Source organism: Gouania willdenowi, chromosome 16, assembly GCF_900634775.1.
Source record: "Gouania willdenowi chromosome 16, fGouWil2.1, whole genome shotgun sequence".
NCBI lineage: Eukaryota > Metazoa > Chordata > Actinopteri > Blenniiformes > Gobiesocidae > Gouania > Gouania willdenowi.
Genome location: NC_041059.1, coordinates 11,458,846 through 11,479,080, shown reverse-complemented (window position 1 = coordinate 11,479,080; position 20,235 = coordinate 11,458,846). Strand labels below are relative to the sequence as shown.

The 20,235-nt window shown below is 38.9% G+C and overlaps 1 protein-coding gene across 3 annotated transcripts in view; it reads left to right on the top strand.

Moving 5' to 3' along the window:
• The first annotated feature begins 13,151 nt into the window (after positions 1-13,151).
• The window catches only part of ddr1 (discoidin domain receptor tyrosine kinase 1), a 60,415-nt gene continuing 53,331 nt past the window's right edge, over positions 13,152-20,235 (top strand). For all 3 annotated transcript variants that reach the window (XM_028469937.1, XM_028469938.1, XM_028469935.1), the window contains exon 1: positions 13,152-13,462. The gene's annotated coding sequence lies outside the window, so the exon portion shown is untranslated. The remainder of the gene's footprint in view (positions 13,463-20,235) is intronic.

Here is a 20,235-nt window from a genome sequence, read left to right as displayed (position 1 = left end):
TTGTGATGTTGAATGAGTTTCTAATTTTAAGATAGCTGGCTCTTTGAAATGCACATCTTTATATGAGGTTTTTTTTTTCCTTTTTTCTGTGATGGTCAGAAGAAAAAATGGCGTCATCAGACGTTGCATCTGACATTTTTTCTCTAGTTTTGTGTTTGCAAATAATATAGGATAGATTAGTAACTGCTAATATGATTCAATAACATCCTCTACCAAATCTCATATTGCTTATTCATTTTGTGTTTAATTATTTTTATTTTCTATTCATTTATCTAGATTAGGTCCAGAGTGCTGGAGCCTAGAGTTATGGCAGGATACAGACTGACAATCTCAGACACATACATACACACATTCTGCATTGCTACATTTCAATGAAATGTTTGAACAAGTTGCTGTCAACACATTTAGATTATTACAGAGAGAACAGAAGGACAAAAAGAGACAGAATAATGACATGTTTTAATTTAAAATGTCAGCAGCAGGACCTTCCCAAATAATAAAGTCTCAGTTAAAGTTCAGAGAGAGATTTGACAGCGAAGGAAGCCGTGGTAGAATAAAGTTAAGGTAAGATGAGTTCATTTTCTGGAAGAATAAATGTTCTGCTCTTCTCCAGCTGGTCTTTGTGTAAAATTAGTTTTTGCATAAACAGATGCTTGTCATTCATTCCTCCTCCTGTCTACTTGTGACTTGACTGCTTTCTGCAATAAAGTGTTTATATCTGAACAGACGTCAGCTTTTGGGTTGTCAATTATGGTCTATTAAAATCTACACATACAATTAAACACCCTCCATTAAAAAATGTCTGAGCTGAAGTATTTATGGAGCTATTGAAACATATTGTAACATGATTCTGGAGACTTCTCAGAATAATTAAAGAAATATCTGAATATGTTTATTGCTCTGATTTAGCAATTGACTGTTTTATTTCCAGGAAGAAAGAAATAAATGCTATAACAACAGTCTACCATCTTGTGAAAAAAAAGTGCAGGGTCCAACCTAATCTTTTTCCACTTTATGCTCAGCACAACTGTATTTAATAAAGTACGTTAAGCTTGGCAGCGAAAGGATCTGCTTAAACAACAGAACGGCTCAAAGTGTTGCATATGACAGAAAGAAAAAAAGAAACACCCTCAACAAAATTTAAATAACTTTTTTTTGGCAATCTGATTTTTTTTTTTTTTTTTTTTGTAATGTGAACCTTACATATTTATATATCCTCCTTGAGTGAACAGTGCACTGACTGAATGACAGTGTAAGTCAATGCCTCCAATTCCCTATCAGGAAATGTGGTTTTAGCAACATTCAGAACTACAAAGGTTAGAAATGAGTGAAATTGCCTCGTTCTGTGCAGTTTGTATTATACCTGTATATGAATTAGTTCAGTAATCGCAGAAGCAATTTGTAAACTTGGTAGACTCAGAGCTGGGAAGGACAGTAATGAACTGGAATTATTTTAGCCTGAGTCAGAGCTCTAAACATTATGGTTGTAATCATTGTCACACAAAGACCTCAGACTTACTGCTGCACGACAACATCAATTTCAAAACTGTTAATTCAATTCTGCTGTGTTTGCTGCCAGTGTTGGTCACGCCGGTGTTGCCCATGTGGTTTGAATTTCAGTGTTCCCCTGCTTGTTTGAGGGAGGAGAACCTTTCTCATGATGTAATCAGGTTGTTGTGGGGACTCTCGCCCTCTTTTTCCCCTTCTCTCCCCATTTCCTTAAGCGTATTTGGCCCATTCTTGCTCCTCTGGTGACCCCAACAAACAGGGCTGTGACCTCTGAGTAATGAACTGTTTATATGTGAGTGCTGGAGCATAAGCAGAGCAGAAAAAGTTCATTAGTCTGGATTTATATTGTCCTCTGACTGGTGCAGACAGAAACGCATATGCACGCACAAAAAACCTTTACAGGAGAGTGAATTTTACTCAAACTTTTCAGGATGTGGAAGAATAACTACAGCCACATTAGTGAGATTGTCTAAAGTCCCAGGTGCCGTCATAGAAACAGTAAAAAAGTGTCTCATTATTATAAATTACAGTAAGTTTCTCCCAGCTGGCAGGTGCACCTCTGTTGTCACTAGAGGACAATCAAATCCAGCTCAACTTGTGTTTTTTCTGCTACAGTTTACAGTCAGGTGTGCCATGCTGATTAGGCTTCCCATTTTATAGTACTCACTGTCGCTATGTGTTGAAATATTTTACTGACATAACCAGCACTGTCACTTTGGCAAAGCCTTCACCTCTGAGGTTTAAACATGAGTTTATGCAGAGTTTCATAAAGAGCTCCAAGGGGCCTTCTCTGTGTACTCTAGTAGTGAATGGTCCAAGAAGTCCAGAGCAGAGTCACGCCTATGCACAGACCACACAGACAGACACAAGACACACACCCACCCTGTCTTTCTCTTCATCACACACTGATTTACAGTTCAGGCAGTTGTCCTCCGGCTTGGCGTCCTGGTGCTGCTGCAGCACCGTGGGGGGCTGGAAGGCTGAATGTCTGCAACATGCCATGTGCTGTGCTTATAGACACTATTTCATTTTAAAATGTACATATATGTTGAGGTTTTGTTTAATCAGACAACTTTTTTTCCTTAAGATTTACTTTGATCCTCTGACATGTTTCTCTGTCAACTGCCAGTCTTCTTCAGAGGCATCTGCTGTTCGCTTCAATGTGTCCCCGACTTCCGCGTACTAATTCCAGCAAGTTAATTTTGTCTTCTTTTTGAACAATATGTTACAGTTTCATTTATTCAGGCAATGTTTTTTCTGAAAATTTACTTTGATCTCCTGACATGTTTTGACTGTCAACTGCCAGTCTTCTTCAGAGGCGATTCCAGCAAGTTCATTTTGTCTCCTTATCAAATAATACTAGTGCAGTGCCCGTATCAAGTATGTCTTGATATAGAACAGTGGGAGATTAAGTAGCTTTTTCATGGATGGTTGACATGAGAGCTTTAATTCAGAATAAAAGTTAAATCCTCTTTAAACTGACCTTGTAAACACTCAATTCCTAATGCAAATTTAATTCTGAATTACACACACACATTTTTTTATTATTATTACTCACCTGCTGGTCAGTATTTATGGGTGTTTTTTTTTTTTTTAGGATATTAGACCAACTTTAGTTATTTTTTTAAAAGCCCTTTGTGTAGTCACTCCTGTAGATTCTATGTAGCTTTCAACTCATTATGAGTTACCATGACTACTACCTGTCAGAGCTGTTCTGCAAAGCTGCATTTAAGACAATTTTATGAAATGATTTATGAACGGTATCATTGCAGTCCAAACAAATCTGATGTTGCACACCCTTGAACTAAGCAGCAGCCATGTTGAAAGTCTCAGCTCAATCTGAGCCTGATTCGCATATTTGATATTTGAGGAACAGACAGACACATTGCTTGCTTTATAGATACAGTAGATCGATAGATAGATAGATAGATGTTAAGGTTTCATTTATTCAGGCAACTTTTTTTCCCCGGAAATTTGCTTTGATCTCCAGTCCTGACATGTTTCGACTATCAACGGCCAGTGTTCTTCAGAGGGGTCTGATGTAAATATACATATATATGATAAGGTTTTAAAGTTCAATAAGGCACAAGTACGCTACATTGAAGTTTGTTCACAGATTATGTACTTTTGTAACTGTTAAGCAAGGGTTCATTTGGGTTTGTTTTATCAGTGAGATTCCGACTTTGGTATTAAATTCTATCTTAGGTTAAAAAAGGTTTTATACATTAGAAATCCCTGTAGGGTAGAATTGGTTCATTTATCATGGCTCACTGAATACTGACCCAAACGACACGAGTCATGAACTCATGTTGTGAAGCTACGTTTATGAAGAAGCCGAATAATAAGAGTCTCTCTGGTTCAGGGATTACTGCGCCGCTAACTGTCTCGGCAGTTTGTAACCGTGGGATCAATTCAAATACAGTGTTTGCTCAAGTAAACCGTTAGTGTGATGTGTACAGAGCAGCTTTTCCCATATTCCTGCTGTTGAGTGCAGCTGGGCTTGTTTGTACAGCAGAAATGAGCTTGAGTTTAGAGAAGACCTGCTCTCTGTTTGACATCTAGCTCACCAAAACATGAGATCTGCCAATGCAAACCCAAAGAGATTCATTGTTTTATAACACTGGAAAGCGGTGGGTTGTTGTCCATTTAACCATTTAACTGAACCCTCTGACCAGCTTACTGGCGGCCCTAGATCTAATTTCATGCGGCCCCCAAAGTAATAGACAGAAAAATACACAAAGAATTTCAACATTGCAGGAAAATACAGCAAAAGACAAGAAAAACACAGAAAATACATACAAAACTACTACAAAAAATGTACAAAACGACAACAGTAATACACAAAGTAACTCCAAAAACACAAAGCGACAACAAAAATTGTTGTAAATGTACAAAATTACAGAAAATGACAAAATGAAAGTCCACAAAAAGACAAGAAAGAAAAAAATAACACTGCAAACCCACAGTACTAATAAACAAACTAAACCACAACAGAAATAAACTAAAATTACTCCAAAAAAAACGCAAAATGAAAACACAAATACACAATATGACTCCAAAAAACATATGTTTTAGAGGAAAAATATACAAAAGTACAACAGAAATGCACAAAATGCCTCATAACAGGCAAGACAACAACAAATATACACAGAATGACTGAAAAACACACAAAATTACTATAAAAACTCTTTGTTCTTTCCTGTGTTAACACTCAGATTGATCATTTATTTAAATGCTGACATGAAGGTTGATTAAAGGTGTCCCGATCCGATATTGATATCGGATATTCGTCCGATATTGATATCGGATATCGGTCCGATATCAGCCAGAAAACGGATATTGGATTTTATCAGATTGCATCTAAAATCACCGATATAAGCTCTCCGATAAAAAAATTTCCGCTCCAGCTCTTCTATCCATAGGTGACTATGGTTCATAACCCAACACAGTAACCTACTGTTGCTGACTATTGTTTTCTGTTTGAGTAACATCACTTTATCAAGCCTTTTCTAACATTCCACACTACAAAATAACTAATAAAAGTATGTATGATTCGTGCTGATAATGCATCGGATCAATATCGGTATTGGCTGATACGCAAAGCTGCAATATCGGTATCATATCGGAAGTGAAAAAAAAATAAAATAAATTGTATCGGGACATCCCTAAGGTTGATATTGTGGCCCTTCGATGAAACAAACACATTTTTGTGGCCCCTTCTGCGATAGAAGTTGCCCAGCTCTGGTCTATACCTAGTGATGCATGAATGGTGACTGGTTTGTGTACTTCTCAGTGACCCTGTTTGTGAGTTGGAGCCTATGTGTCAATAGGTATTTTTAGCACCACCTCCCACTGCCGAGCAATGCCAGTGCCTCTCTCCATGGTCCACCCCTTTCTCCAACAGACGAAACACACTCATGCATGTTTACACAACACACATCAGCTCTTCTTCTTCTTTCTTGTCACCCACATATCGAGGCCTTTCAGTCTGACGCGTTGTTCACTCTCACTGAGAACAACCTGCCAGGGAGTCTACAGCACTTTTTGATACTCTGGATTGGAGAACATGGAAGTGGAGCAGGGTTAAGTTACCATAGAAACTAAGACCTCAGGCAGCAGGACTTTAAGAGGACTACTCTGAGATGTGAATAGTAATTAAAGCAGTTAAAGGAAAACTTTAGCTACATCTTCACACACTGTCTTTGGGAGCATTACGTATAGATATTGTAGAAGAGAGGAACTGTTTATCCAAGCGTGTCATTTCTTAGATGACAGGGTGGAGAGGCAGACAAAAGAAGATTCAGATAATTATAGTTACTTTTCTTTCAAAGTGTTGGTGGAGTTAGCAGAAGGATTATAGAAGGAAAGGGGTGTGTTCAATGAGCGGCTGGTTGAGACAGGCGAGCAGAGGAGGGAGGGAATAAGGAAAAAAGAGGAAGTGAAGTCTGACAGTGACAGTTTGAACAGAGGGCAACAGTTGTAGGAGCCGACCAAATGCCACAAGTGAGACTGCAGTCCACTAAGCTGTCAGATGTGAGTGTGTAGAGATAAACAGAAGGGGATTTCAGAGAGAGGAGGGAAGAAACATGACACCAAAACAGATTCCTCATCACACACAAATGCCCCCGCCCCTCGCCCTTACCCCCACCCTTGTACCTCCAGACACGAGGAAGCAAAGGCACAAGTGCAGTACCACAGCTGAGGGGGGGCCCAGAGGCTCCTGACTTCATCTGAAACACACACACACACACACACACACAGTGACACATCCTTTAGGCCACATACTGCGAGGGGTGTGCATTGCCATGAATCTGATGATACGATACGATTCACAATTTGCCTGTCACAATATGATACATCCCGATATAAATAATACAATATATATTGTGATACATCGTAATATCAGTACTTACAAATTTCCCAACTTACAAGTACATAATGATATAAAATACAATTTATTTAAATTTTTTAAACTTGCGAGAACAAGTAATAATAATAATACATTGGATTTTATATAGCGCTTCATCATAGACACTCAAAGCGCTTTACAGTATTAAGGCCTTGTTCTGTCACTCTACATTTAGTGGTGGTAAGCTACTATTGTAGCCACAGCTGCCCTGGGGCAGATTGACGGAAGCGAGGCTGCCATAGTGCGTCATCGGCCCCTCCGACCACCACCAACACTCACACTAGGCAATGTGGGTGAAGTGTCTTGCCCAAGGACATAATGACAGATACCACTGGAGCAACTGTCCCCCACTGTGGCACCTGGAATACTCAGTGTCTCCCATCCAACTACTAACCAGGCCCAGACCTGCTTAGCTTCTGATATCTAACGAGATCAGGCAATGACAGGCTGGTATGGCTGTCAAATTGCGTGTTTCCAAAAAGTTTAACTTTAGCTTCTACAACAGATTCTATTTCTATTAAGTTCTTAAATTATTTCAACGACACACATCTGTCAAAGTGCCCAGTATGTTTTATGAAAACAAAGCGCTATCAACTTCCAAGCTAAAATGCATTGAGGAGTGAGGTTGTTTAACAAGGTCTGATGTGGTTCACTGAAACCATAGTGACTGCGCGTTTACGTGCTATGCATGTTAGCGCAATTTAAAAAAATTGATTTGGGCATTTTTTGGATCGAAATGATATCACATGGTGAAATATCACGATATATCGCCAAATCGATTTTTTCATACACCCTTACTCCCTGATGAAATAATTTCAGGCCCTTGATCAAAAATATAAGCAATAATCAATTCATTGAATCCATCTAGTATACAGATGTTTATTTGAGATGTTTGCATGTACCCCTTTATTTTCCTACCGCAATCAATATGTGTGGCTGGAGTCTCTATGGCTAGAGGAGTGTTGATGTGTGTGTTTGAAGGATTCGCTGCCCCTTTGTATTGGATTGGCATTAAAGTGGTGTCCAGTAAAGCTTGTACCATATGTTTCATCAAATGTGAGCTGGGATCGACACCAGCAGTCCCCTGTGAACCTGTAAAGGCTTTAGTGGGTACAGAAAATGAATGAATGAATAGTTCAATGTGTCGATGTGTGTTTGATTTTTTTTTTTTCCAAAGTTGGTCAATGTCAAAAACATGTGTTTAGAAAAAAATGATACACTTGACTTAAAGGAGTTTAAAAGCCTAAATAAAAATAAAGTGCTATTAAAATCCATTTAAAGCACAACAAATGTCCTTTAATTACCAAAACAATAAAATAAAACAGAGAAACTACACAACAGTGTACAAGATATGACATCTGTCATCATTCCCAAACACCAGAGGAGAAAGATCTGAGACCAATCAAGCCCAACCCAGTAAACTCCCCCCTCAGGGTCTGTTGTGGACCCTGTGACCCTTGACACCTCCAACACTCCCAGATCCTCTCCAGGGGCGAGTCAAACACATCCTGCCCTGGAGCCTGACAGAGCACAGACAAGTTCCAGTAAACACACAATAATGGGTTGAAGAATGTGGAGCACAACTGCACGCACATGCACACATAAACACATGCATGCTCAACACTGGCTTGTGAGTGATCTTCCAAATGAAGCTTCATTGACCGTGGTTAATGAATGGCAGTTATTGGTTTTTGGGTTTTCCCAGAGAAGAAACCTCTGGCGGACATGTTTTAGAGAGTAGAATTCTTGGTATGTGATTTTGTGTTGGTTCCCAACATACTGCAAGCTTTGCATTCTGGAACTGATCTGTGTTGTCTGAATCTGCACAGCTGTCAGACCACAACAGGGGGTTGAACCCACTGCCCATGGAGAGAGTGTATGTCTCTGTGTGTTGTTCCATGAAATAACTTTGTATTGAATTCTTCAATTTCCATATCACATGTGTGGACTTTGGTGGGAGGTGAATGACAGGCAATAGATCAACTGTCACCTCCTCTGAGAGGGAGTTTTTAACCATCATTTCCAACTGAAAGAAACAAGACTCTTAGGACTACAGAGACGTTTTCAAATGAAACCTTCTACATTTAAAACATTTGATTCCTTTTTATGATGGATCTTTACTGAAAATGAATAACTTTCCTTTACTCTTTCACACCGATAAAACCTTGACCGTTCTTGCTGACTCACGAGACCTGCTATACACAACCATAACTTTCTCTTCTTTCCCTGCTCATCTCTCCCTGTGGGAATTCCTCACAGGATCAGACCTGCTTTTTATGCTCCACTGGTTTTCACTCGGCGTCAGTGAAGAAGGAAAGGTGGGTGGGGGTTAAGAGGAGGTGCTTAGTGAGAACAAACCCAAACTTTGCCAAGACTGAGCTGCTTTATTGTGAAAGAGAAAGCAGAAAAAAGTACAAAAAAAAAGGATCAGGGCAAAGAGAAAGTGAGCCCTGAGAATAAAAGGAGAAAGGCAGCACAAGGAACTAAAGGAATAATAGTGAAAAAGTCATAATTTCTGTCGAGGGGATTTACGGTTACCGGGACAACAAACAAAGCAGAGCCAGTTGGATGAAGTCCATGACAGAACAGGGATGAAAACCAGAAGGGAGAGGCTCTGGAGAGCAGAATAACAAAAGCTTTAAAATTACTGCCCACATCAGCAGGATCATTTTCCTGATTCAGTGATCACTGAGCAGGTGACGCCATGGATAATGACTCTTAAATATTCACCTTGGTTTGCACAATATCCCTTTTCTTTACTCAAGAATAACTGCACCACCCTTTTTTTATTTGCTTAGCATTCCTGTGAAACAGAGATGAGAAAATAAAGCCCTGACCATTTGAAACAGACTCCAGAAAAGAACAAGGACGAATAACATATGATATCAGAGTCGCTTAATGGGAAAACTCTGCTGTGGTTATGCTGTGAATACAAACCAGGGGAAGTAGCGTTTAAAGATTAAACTCAGAGAAAGAGTAATGTTTTGCTTTGCTTCACCTCTGAATTAAAAAGTGATGAGAGAATGTTAATGATATGCAGGAGAAAAGAGGCCAGGCCAGATGACAAGTCTTTGCAAACACATAGAGGGCTGGAGACAGATGGAGAAAGATGGGGAGAGGACTGAGGGGAGGGTGAAAAGGTGAGGGAGAGAGGAATGAAAGTCGGCTGCAAGGAATGTAGCATTATTAGAAGAACAGGATGTGTTTTTCAAGTCCGAGATGAAATTCATTAAATGTAATGAAAACAGTCTCAAATACAAAAACATATTGCTGTAAATACATGTGCAACTAATAACGACTCGGTATTTTGCGGGTCTGTTTCTGATCCTCATTGAACGTTTTTGCTTTCTTTATACATCACTATTATCGTCCAGTTTACATTCTGATCATTTCAAACATTATGTCCATCTTTTTTGTGTCTGATGGTGTTAGTGCATGACTCATTAGTTGGCTGCAAGAAAATAAATTATTCTCAAAAAGTGTTAAATGGAGAGAAAAAATGAGCCAGCACAAGGATAAATTGATTATGACTAAATGACTGGATCAGAGCATTTCCTGCTCTTTTGGAGTGTCCCTGTTTGAGGGGGAAAGAAGCTTTAAAAGCTGTAAAAGCTGTCATATTTGGTCCACTTAAAAATGTTGGATAGCTTAATTTTAGGTTGGTTCTGGTGACGCATTCTTTGACACGATGGCTAGTGGCGTGTGCATGACTTACATGACAAAAAACAACACATTCGTTGATAACAGGAAGTACGCAGGGCTACAGAGAGTATGTGATGATATGGGCACTGTTCTGCAGAGAAACTCTTGGTCCTTAGGGTCCCAGTGAATGGATATTGTATTCTCTGGTGGGAGTGGCTTTAATTCAGCATGACAATGGATCCTACCACATGACCAAACAAAAATGGGTCATGGATAGTTTAAAGGGGTTGGTTGGCCTTTGATTTACCACCAGATACCTCCAGGGGTATCCAGTAGTCAACGACCAAAAGGTGTACAGTATGTATCAGGCACAACAAGATTGGCTTTATATTTTGTGAAATGATACACTATTATTACTTTCACATTCAATTAGTAAGTTATAATGTATTTGATAAGATTTCAGTCATTTAGTTTTGTTCAAGAGTTCCTCCTTCCTGTTTTCTAAGGTGGAGTTCAGAGTCTTAAATGTGCTTTATCGTCCCTGACTGTTGATGGAGCACCTGCTTAAGTGTTCCCCTTTCAGTCAGACAGGCAAGTACCAGCATGCAACTCCAACAGCCAAACTGCATTTTTACCCCCAGTCGCCTACATCTCTTTCTGACTTCTTTGAAGTTGTTTTTTCTTGATATTGTCTATATTGCCTACATAATATATAATGTTTTCTCACGTCTCATATTTGTGTTTGTGTCCTGCATCAAGAAAGTGTCCCAGTTGTGGGTCCTTTTTGGTGTCTTGCTACAAACCCTTCAATCCAAGGTATAATAGCCCTGAGCCAGTAATGGTATACAGTTACACCACCAAAAGTCTGTAATAAAGTTTCCTTAGTTTATAGGTAAATACTAAGTCACACAGATGTGAGCTTAGATTAAATGGCCCTGACCAGATGTTTAGAGGTTGTGTAACTTATTGAAGTTGTTTATACTATCAAAAACATAAATCATTATGTTGTACTGTGATAATGTTACATTCTAATCCCGTCAGCAAATATCTCAAGTAATGTTAGGTAAATACTAGTTATTGATCTCTTCATCATTGCACCAGTGGGAAACTTTACAGAGAAAGTAAATATTTTATTGTCTATAGAATTTTAGAAGTATGTGAAATGGGCAAAGGTTGTGGAAGGTTAACCAACTTGTTCAACACATTCACTAACCAGTATCTGGAACTAAAAATGGCGTTTTATTTGAAGATCAAAGTTGGTCATGTAATCCATAGGTCCAACATCCTTCTGGGGGTCAGATAGTTGATGGTTCAGAACTGTTATGGCAATGAATTAGCCAAAACCATATTTGACAGGTTCATATAGAGAAATGGTTATTTAGTGCATCGGTTCCCAAACTGGGGTCCGAGGACCCTGAGGGGTCCTCGAGCCTTAGCTTGGGGGAATGATAAATAATTTAAAATGGAATAATAACAATATTCATGTTGTATGATTACAAAAGTGTATAACTCCATATGGGGACCAATACACCAATAAAACAAACAAAAATATTCATACATGTACGGTATATGGATTTTGGGCATGACACACTGCTGTATCACTGTCAAGTGCGATGGCCATCTCAATGGCTAAAAAATTGTGCAAATAAATGTGCACATTTAGTTTTTACCTGCACCAAGGAGGTAATGTTTTCATGGGCCTTTATTTTTTTGTTTGTCCTTTCGCAGGATTACGTCAAAAGTACTAAAGAGATTTTGACAAAATGTTTACTAAAGATAGACCTTAAGCTTTGAAAGATTCCATTACATTTTGGAGGGGATCTGGATCAATATACTGATTCTGAATCCATTTTAAAAAATGAAAAAAATTATCTCATCATAGGTGAAATTTTAAACATTCATATCTCGGTCCATAATTTACAGATCTTTATCAAATTTGACTGTGCTACAATGGACTGGTTTATCGATTATCGCATGAGTTTCATCCAGATCAGGTCTGGATTAAGCATTTCATTGCGATTTTGAGAAAAAAAAAATATGGCTTTCTATACACTTGGACCTAATGTGCTGTTACTAATATAGGGTTTTCACGGCGTGTCATCAATCCGGAAGTCGCCATTTTGGAGATAAAGCAGCAGGTCTACAAACAGCACGCAGATAAGAAAATCCTGAATTTCGATACAAAATGGTGAACTATTGCCGTGTTTTTGACTCTACCAATCGGTCAAACAGTGAGACACATTTGGAGTTTTATAGATTGCCTAAAAACCGTAACAAATCAGGGAGAACAATCTCACAAGTTATCAGAGGAAAGGAAGCGCTTGTGGCTTGCAAAGCTAAACCAGGATCTAGGAAATTCCAAATGTGTCTCACTGTTTGACCGATTGGTACAGCCAAAAACTAGACAATAGTTCACCAATTCGTCTCAAAATTAGGGATTTTCTTGTCTGCGTGCTGTTTGTAGACCTGCTGCTTTATCTCCAAAATGGCGACTTCTGGGTTGATGACGAGCCATGAAAACCCTCTATAGTATATGTACCATATACATATAGACGTTTCTTAGAAGCCTTTGAAGTGTGAATGATTATGGTACAATTATCAGGATCACTGATCCAGATAATATCTAGAAAAAAGGATATATTGGTGCTTGGTGGAGGTTTGCACTCTCTGAGTGCTCTTGTTGGTAATCCTACATACAAGACTAGTACAGGTACTTACTAAGTTAATTTCCACTACAATTATCTAAAATACACGTTCAAAGAATAGATTATTCCTATTGCATTTAGAGGTACAAATGACAGTAAATGTGTTTAAATGACGTAAGGAGTATGAGGGTTCCTTCAAAATTATTATCTCCTGTAAGGGATCTCTGGACTTGAAAAGTTTGAGAACCCCTGCTTTAGTTAATTATTAAAATGACATTAATCAGGCCCGATGCCCACAAAAGCGCCTATTTTGGATTTAATATTACATAGAACAGATCCCTCCCACTGCAGACTGTGATTGGACGAGTCGTTTGTTATAATATTCAATCAGACACCTTACCCTGCCTGTGATTGGCTGTGACCGGTGCAGTCATGTTAATGAGCACCTGGTGTGGAGCGGACTGTGTGGAAGTGGCGCAGATAGTGTGAGTCTGAGGGCAGAACAACGCACGGGCTCCACTACACTAACACCGCTACTGTCCACAAGTTTTTAACTCTTCACTTTAAGACCGACACAAAGAAAAGCAGCCTGCCCTCGGACTAATTTCTCCGTTATCTGAGTTTGCGGCTCCTTGAACGCACCAGCGGCTCACTTTTGGATTATCTACTGGGCGTGTGTAGTTCACGGCTCTACAAATCCAAGAGTTTGATGCGAAGCTCGCAGCGCTGTCACATCTCACCTCTCCTTGTTTTCCAGGTAAGTAAGTGCTGACAAACTCGTGTTTATCCTCAGTGTGTCTCCTCTGGCAGAGCGTATCGCCCTCTAATAAACAGCCATAATAATAATATTATTACAGCGGCTAAAAGCCCAGCTGTCTGTATCCGTGTGTCCGTCGCTCTGTGACTTGGCGTCTGTGAGTCTGGTCGTGGACCGGGTGCTGATCTGGACGCTGGCCACGGACCGTGTGTGAAGGAGTGTAACGTTCCGCTCAGCGCTGAGCAACAGATATATGGTGGCATTTAGAGACTGCATGGCTGAGATACTCTGACAGACTACATCATGGGCTACACTTACCGCAAACTGTGCTGATCCACATTGTTCTCAACGAGGTGGTGAGAACGTCATCATCCAGTGTGTGGGGGCCAAGGCAGGTTTTTCTTTCTTACCTCTGACCACAAAGAATCCTAATCCATGAACACCCAACAAAGCGTTTGTTTTGTCCAGAAATATGACTTTCTAAAGAATTACTAGTCTATGGTACTGGGAACAGTGATCATTTTCACAGGATAATTTGATTTAATTTTTGCCAAAGTTTTTTTTTCTTTTTTTTTTTTTTTTTCTTGTTTTTGACTAAAATGCAACATAGTTTTAGCCATCAGGTCTATTTCAGTTATAGTCTAGGTGAGAGATGGGCAACTGGTCAAGTTTTGTGCAGCCCTTAAAAATAAATCCCCCAAAATTGTATTTCAAGAAGTTTGAAGAAATAAAAATTCCTAAAATACACGAAATGACAGGAAAATACAGAAAGTGGCCCCAAAAAGGCACAAATCGACAACATAAATGCAGAAAAATACACATAATTACAACAATAAGAACACCAAAATGACAAACACACACAATGGCTCAACAACAAAACCACAGACAAAGACTCACGTATTAATGCTCAGATCAATCGTTATTGTAATGCTGACATAAATGTTGATAATGTGGCTGGCAGATCAGATATCACAATAAAGTTGCCCATCCCTGGTCCAGGTTTTGTCTTGTATCGAGATTCAAGTTATATCAAGATTATATTAAATGTCGTGGTAAGCTACTATATTAAAAATAACAATATTTCCTATATCACTATATTGTTATTTTATAGCTTATTTTGTATTAAAATACCTGCTTTAGGAGAACTTACTCACACGTGTTGTCCCTTATAAGAGAAAACATATTGTGCAGCTATTGGTTAATAAATGTCTGTGTGGCATTTTATATCAACAAATTTAACCCAGAATTGTCTTTCTGCTTTATTGAGTCTTGAATATCATATCACCATTTTGAGAAAAATATTTAAATATGAGTATCGTTCATATCGTCCAGCCGTTGGATCAAGACTTTCTTTTTTTTGTTGTTGAAAGATTCAATTAGCATTTATTAAGCTGATATATGATGGTATTAATGTTTGTAAATACACACACATTGGATGTGATCAATGCGTATGACCACGAACCATCTTACATTTGCAAACACGATCACTTTACTTCCTATTGGATCATTGCCTTGTCTATGACAAAAATATTTAGTTTGCAAAACTAACTCTGGATGGGACAACCTCATTCAAACGTATTCTCACAGATTTTTTTTTACAGACGCAGTTAAAACATTCACTTTAAGTTTAAGGCTAGAGCTTAAGTGCGACTTCCTTTTTAATAAATAGAGGGGGAAAAACTTAAATTCATCAAAAGTCTATCTATTCGTCAATAGTCTATCTTTACTTATCAGGAGTAGAGTTATTGTATGCAAGAAGCTTGTACATCATGCTTTTAGACTGCATTGTTTCGTGTTCCAGTTTTTATTCTTTTTCAAAGTCTATGAACTACTTTTACTTTACAGTGACCTGGGCCTGGCCCATGTTCACATTGGTGTTGTGGAATCAAAAGTGAAGTATTGAGAGAAAATTAGAGTAAGCCAGAGAAAACCTGGCCAGGTTTCAGTGATTTTCCTCCAAAATTCACTGATCTGTATTTATTAGAAGTGGGTTACTTGTTATGGAGGACGAGGCGTGCCACAATTAAATAACTAAATACACCATTTATTCATTAATTAAATGTGCCAGTAATTAACTAAATCACTTTTGCATTTCATTTTCATTCTGAAAAGCAAGAAGTATTAATAGTTGACTATTTATTTATTTATTTCATGGTCTGGTGTTGCAGCACTTCATGAATTAATTTTATCAGTCAAACTCGCTCGTCACAGTCTGTGGGGGCGGGGTTAACGTCAATCCAGCCAAAACCATTGCTTTGGTTTTCACTCCTGCCAATCATGATGGCTACGACAATGGAGGATGTGCATGAACTTTCCATCGAGTTGGTGAGAGAGATTTTAGTAGATCTCGCTGAGAATGTAGAAGCAGGAATGTAGCGCAAAACCAAGGTACAGATTGTATAGCGTAGAGATGGGCGATATGGACTAAAGCAATCATCCCAATAATTTCTGGTATTTATCACGATAACGATAAACATCACATAATTAACATCCTTTAACTATAAATAAATAAAACAATTCCCAACTCAAAGTGTAAACAGGTTCCATACAAACACAAATACATTTCAATACACCAACACTAGACTCATTAAAAAAAAAGCTCATGAGCTGATATTTCATGGAATATATTAGTGCACGTGGATCACTCTGTTATATATGTAATTCATTTATTTCCTCACTTAAAATGAAATTAATTTCTTAAAAAAAAAAAACACATGAAAAGCAAAAATAACTTCATTAGTGTTTTTACTACTGCTGAACCTTGTTTCGTTTATCTTATGAGTTACATAAAGTTATGTTTGATAAATACATTTCTCTGATTTCCTATAATTAAACCAGATCAAGCTTGATGATTTATTCATTCAGTGTATTTAGGTGTAATAATCACAATAGTTACATTAGTCTAATGAGGCCAGCTTTGTCTTGTGGACATGCAAAATATAATTAAAGTATTGCGTTTTACAAGTTGGGATGGATGAATAGTGACATTAGTTTTTATGCTAACATTTATTTCACACAACGTGTGACATGTTTAGCTTTTATCCTTTCATACAAGTGTTAAATCTGACCATAAACAAAACGGTGGCTCTCTGTGGTTTGATGACAGTAAGACGTATACTTTTTACCGGCCTATTACTTATATGGAGAGGTTCGCATTAGCTCTTAGCCCAGTCTGTGTGTTGGTGGGTTAGCTTTAGTTGAGTTTCCAGTTCATAATCGATGCTGCCATAAACAGCGTTCCGCTTCAGAGAATAATAAGTTGTTTACAACAACCTTGTGAGCAATTTTGGCCCCTGGAACAAGGTGTTTAGGGGCATTCTTGGCTAAATTGAGGGACAAATGGCCCGTGCCCCTCGCTAATATCGTTTCTACCATGGGATTACATATTCTTACCAGTGATCATTTTTTTTGACGATATATTGTGAACGACGATATATCACACATTTTTAGTATAGCGCAACCCAGTGTATCAGAACAATGTTTAATAGCTCTACCTCAATCCATTATCAGGGATCTATTGAGCTTGACTTGATGTGCAGGTAACCAATCAAGTGTTAGGAAACCACCCCCACAGACTTTGACGAGAGGGTTTGACAGATTAAATTAATTTATGAAGTGTTGCAACACCACACCATGAAATAAATAAATAATTAGTGAACTATTTATACTTAATACATTTCAGAATGAAAGTTAAATGTAAAATGCATTTAATTAATGAACTATGTATGTATTTATTTTTTTAATTGTGGCACTCCTTGTCCTTCATAACTTGTGTATCATGCTCAGAATCTGCCTTCTAGCAGAGAGGGCAGGCTGCTAATGATCACACTACTGAGTAGCCTACAAACAATTCCATGAAATCCAATAGGAGTTGTGTTTTCCAAACTCTATAAGTCATCCCTCTTCCTTTCCCTCACCTTAGTCACACAACATCCCAGCTAAACCAGATCATTCCTGCAGTTTAAACTTTTGGATTGCAGTAATTCTGTGACTAGCTCTGCACAACTTTAAGCATGACGGCAGCACATCCAGCTGGCGGTCATCACCTTGTGGCCTGACTGCACCACTGGTGACCTTTGGCAGAAGCATCAGCTCAGGTTTCATTCACCTCTTGCCCCCAATGAGGTGTTTCTCCGCCGTGGAGCCAATCAGTCACATGAAGTCAGCTCAGGGCAGCCGACTTTAGCAGAGGAGAAGGAGTTGTGTTGAAACAGTCAACATTTCAGGCTCTGGGGATACGCTTTCAGCTTGTTTGGACTTTGAACAGGATGTAGATACTGTTTTGTATTGCTTACAAATGGGCAGGGCAGTGTTCCAATATGAGTTTTGGCCTGTGGTTTTCTCCTCAAATGTACATTAGATTTATTAAAGATTTGACTGTTTTGGATGTAGTAATTTCTGGTACTTTTACTTAGAGCCATGACTGCTCTTGGTGTATTTTACCTTGTGCCAGTATTGGCGAGGATATGGCCCAATTCATACCAGTTTAGATGTGGACTCGTTCCAAATCGGCAGAAAGAGGACAGCTGATAATTTTATCACCGTGGTTTTCATTCCAAATGCAACTTTTAATCCAATCCAAAACAGCCTCTTGTGACGTTGCATGAGCTAACCGCTTGAGGGTGCCGTACAAACTTCTCTAGGCAGAAAAACAGAAACCCAAAGAAGAGGCTCTCAACTATGGGTCAAAGCAAGCACTTAAAAATACGCAGAAACTTCAGCCTTTTCCGTTTCCTCTTTTACAACATTCAACAATGGAGCAGCAACAAGTTGCCATGTTTTTGGTGGTTTTAATGCCATGTGTTGTGCCATCACCAGCAAACAATGCTGTGTTCTCCATGTCATCTTCGATATACTTCCTGTTTTTAGTCTGCGCCGAGTGCACTTTTGTTCACAGCGCAAGGCTTCAATTGGAAACGCTCAGAGATCAGCAGAAACAATAGTCTGTTTGATCCGCTCTAGGCTTTGTTTGCGTGTTCACACCACCAAACGAGGCGGACTGTCCAAGCAAACGAATCCTGAAGCTTTTTAAATGCTCTAGAAATTTTAAGTCTTTAGTGTGTGTAAAAAACCAAGGACCTAGTATCGTTGAAAGTTATAGGATATTCATGATAGGATTTAAAAAAAATAATTCAGTAATTGTAAACATTATCGTACTTTCTTGGTGTTTTCTATCTGGAGATGTAGTGGTCTGGTTAGATAGGCAGATAAGTAATTAGAAAAACGAGATAAACAATAGTGAATTAGTAAAAAAAAAAAATTTCAGACAAGTAAATTCTACAGAACAAGTGGCAACTGTGGTCAGATATTTGTTTTAACTTTACCATCTTAGGTATTGGGGAAGTCTCAAGTTGAAAAATTAGGGTGTTATCCTTTTCATCTTATTCCTGTGTGTCCCTCTAGGTTTCTGTGAAGGCAGCCTGACTGAGAACTTAATATTGTGTTTCAGTGGGTGTGTGTGGTGCAGCAAGCCGTCACCTTTTAGACCTGACTGAAATGTGTAAAAACTAGGCTCTGGGGAATGAGCAGGCAGCGAGGAGGTGAAGTATTGTTGAACTTTTTGAGAATGAGATGAGGTTGCTTGAACAATTTAACAACAAAAAAGGCAGTAAAATATAACTTTCTCTCTGTAGGCCTCGATCTGTGCATGTGTGGCAAAGGTTGGAAATACTCACTGTTGATGCTTTGCATCTCACAAGAAGTATTCCATTTTAGGTTTTCCTTAGTTTTCTGCTTTACTTCTGTTTCACCATGATTACCTATTTTGAAGACTTTCCTGGATATTTAACATTACAAAATCATATTAAACTTGCTAGGCTAATGTAAGGATTAATGGAGTCAACTACTGTTAGCAAATCAGATCGGTGTAAAACCTAAAAATTAATATGTCAGATCGGCCAGTATTTTGGTGAAAACCTATGAGCAAATGGTAAAAAAGTCTCTCGGTTGAAACGGAGCGGCTGAGCACCGGACTTCTTCCCCAGTCTACTGGCTCTGATAGCGGGGGCCGCATCTGCTGTTAGTTTCTGAATGTGTTTGTATGCGTGTGTTTTTGTGAGCGTGCGCTTGTTTTGTTTATTCAGCCTGACCATGTTAAAAGAGCGGAGCAATGCGTTCCTGTTAGGGATGCACCGAATATTCCGTGGCCGAATATATTCGACCGAATATTGCTAAAAAACCACATTCGTCATTCGGTTTAGTGAGTTAAAAGCAAGGCCGAATAGTAGCGTGTGACGTAATGATGCAATCAAACAACGTGCAGTAATTTTTGAGTCGGAAAAGTGTGTGTGTTGCTGCAGGAACAGAGCAGCAGCAGCAGCTTCTTCTTTCCGCACACAAACGCAGCCAGACTCTCTCCTTTCCGCTTACCGCTCTCTGTCACCTCGTTAAAGTTGTAAGCTGTCCAATTCCACAACCGAGTCCGTTGTTAGCGCTGTGAGCCAGGAATCCGTAAACATCCCCAATGTTTCCTCCTCAGTTCACAAGCGATGTCGGGTCTCGCTGCATAGACTGGTGTGTAAACAATGGCTCCAAGCAGTGACTCCCAACACGATCGGCAGCAGAAAAAGTAGTGCAGTTTGGGCATCCAGTGGTGCAGTTTGTGTTTACATATATGGCAATAAAGTATAATATATATTCTATATTAAACCACAGTGTTGTTTTTGCTGTTAGATAGTTGAAGAGGGAGGAGCTCACATTCTAGGAACATGGGCAAAATCCAACTCGCCCGTTTGGAGCTGACTTCTTACAAAATGTGGAATAACGAGGGAGGA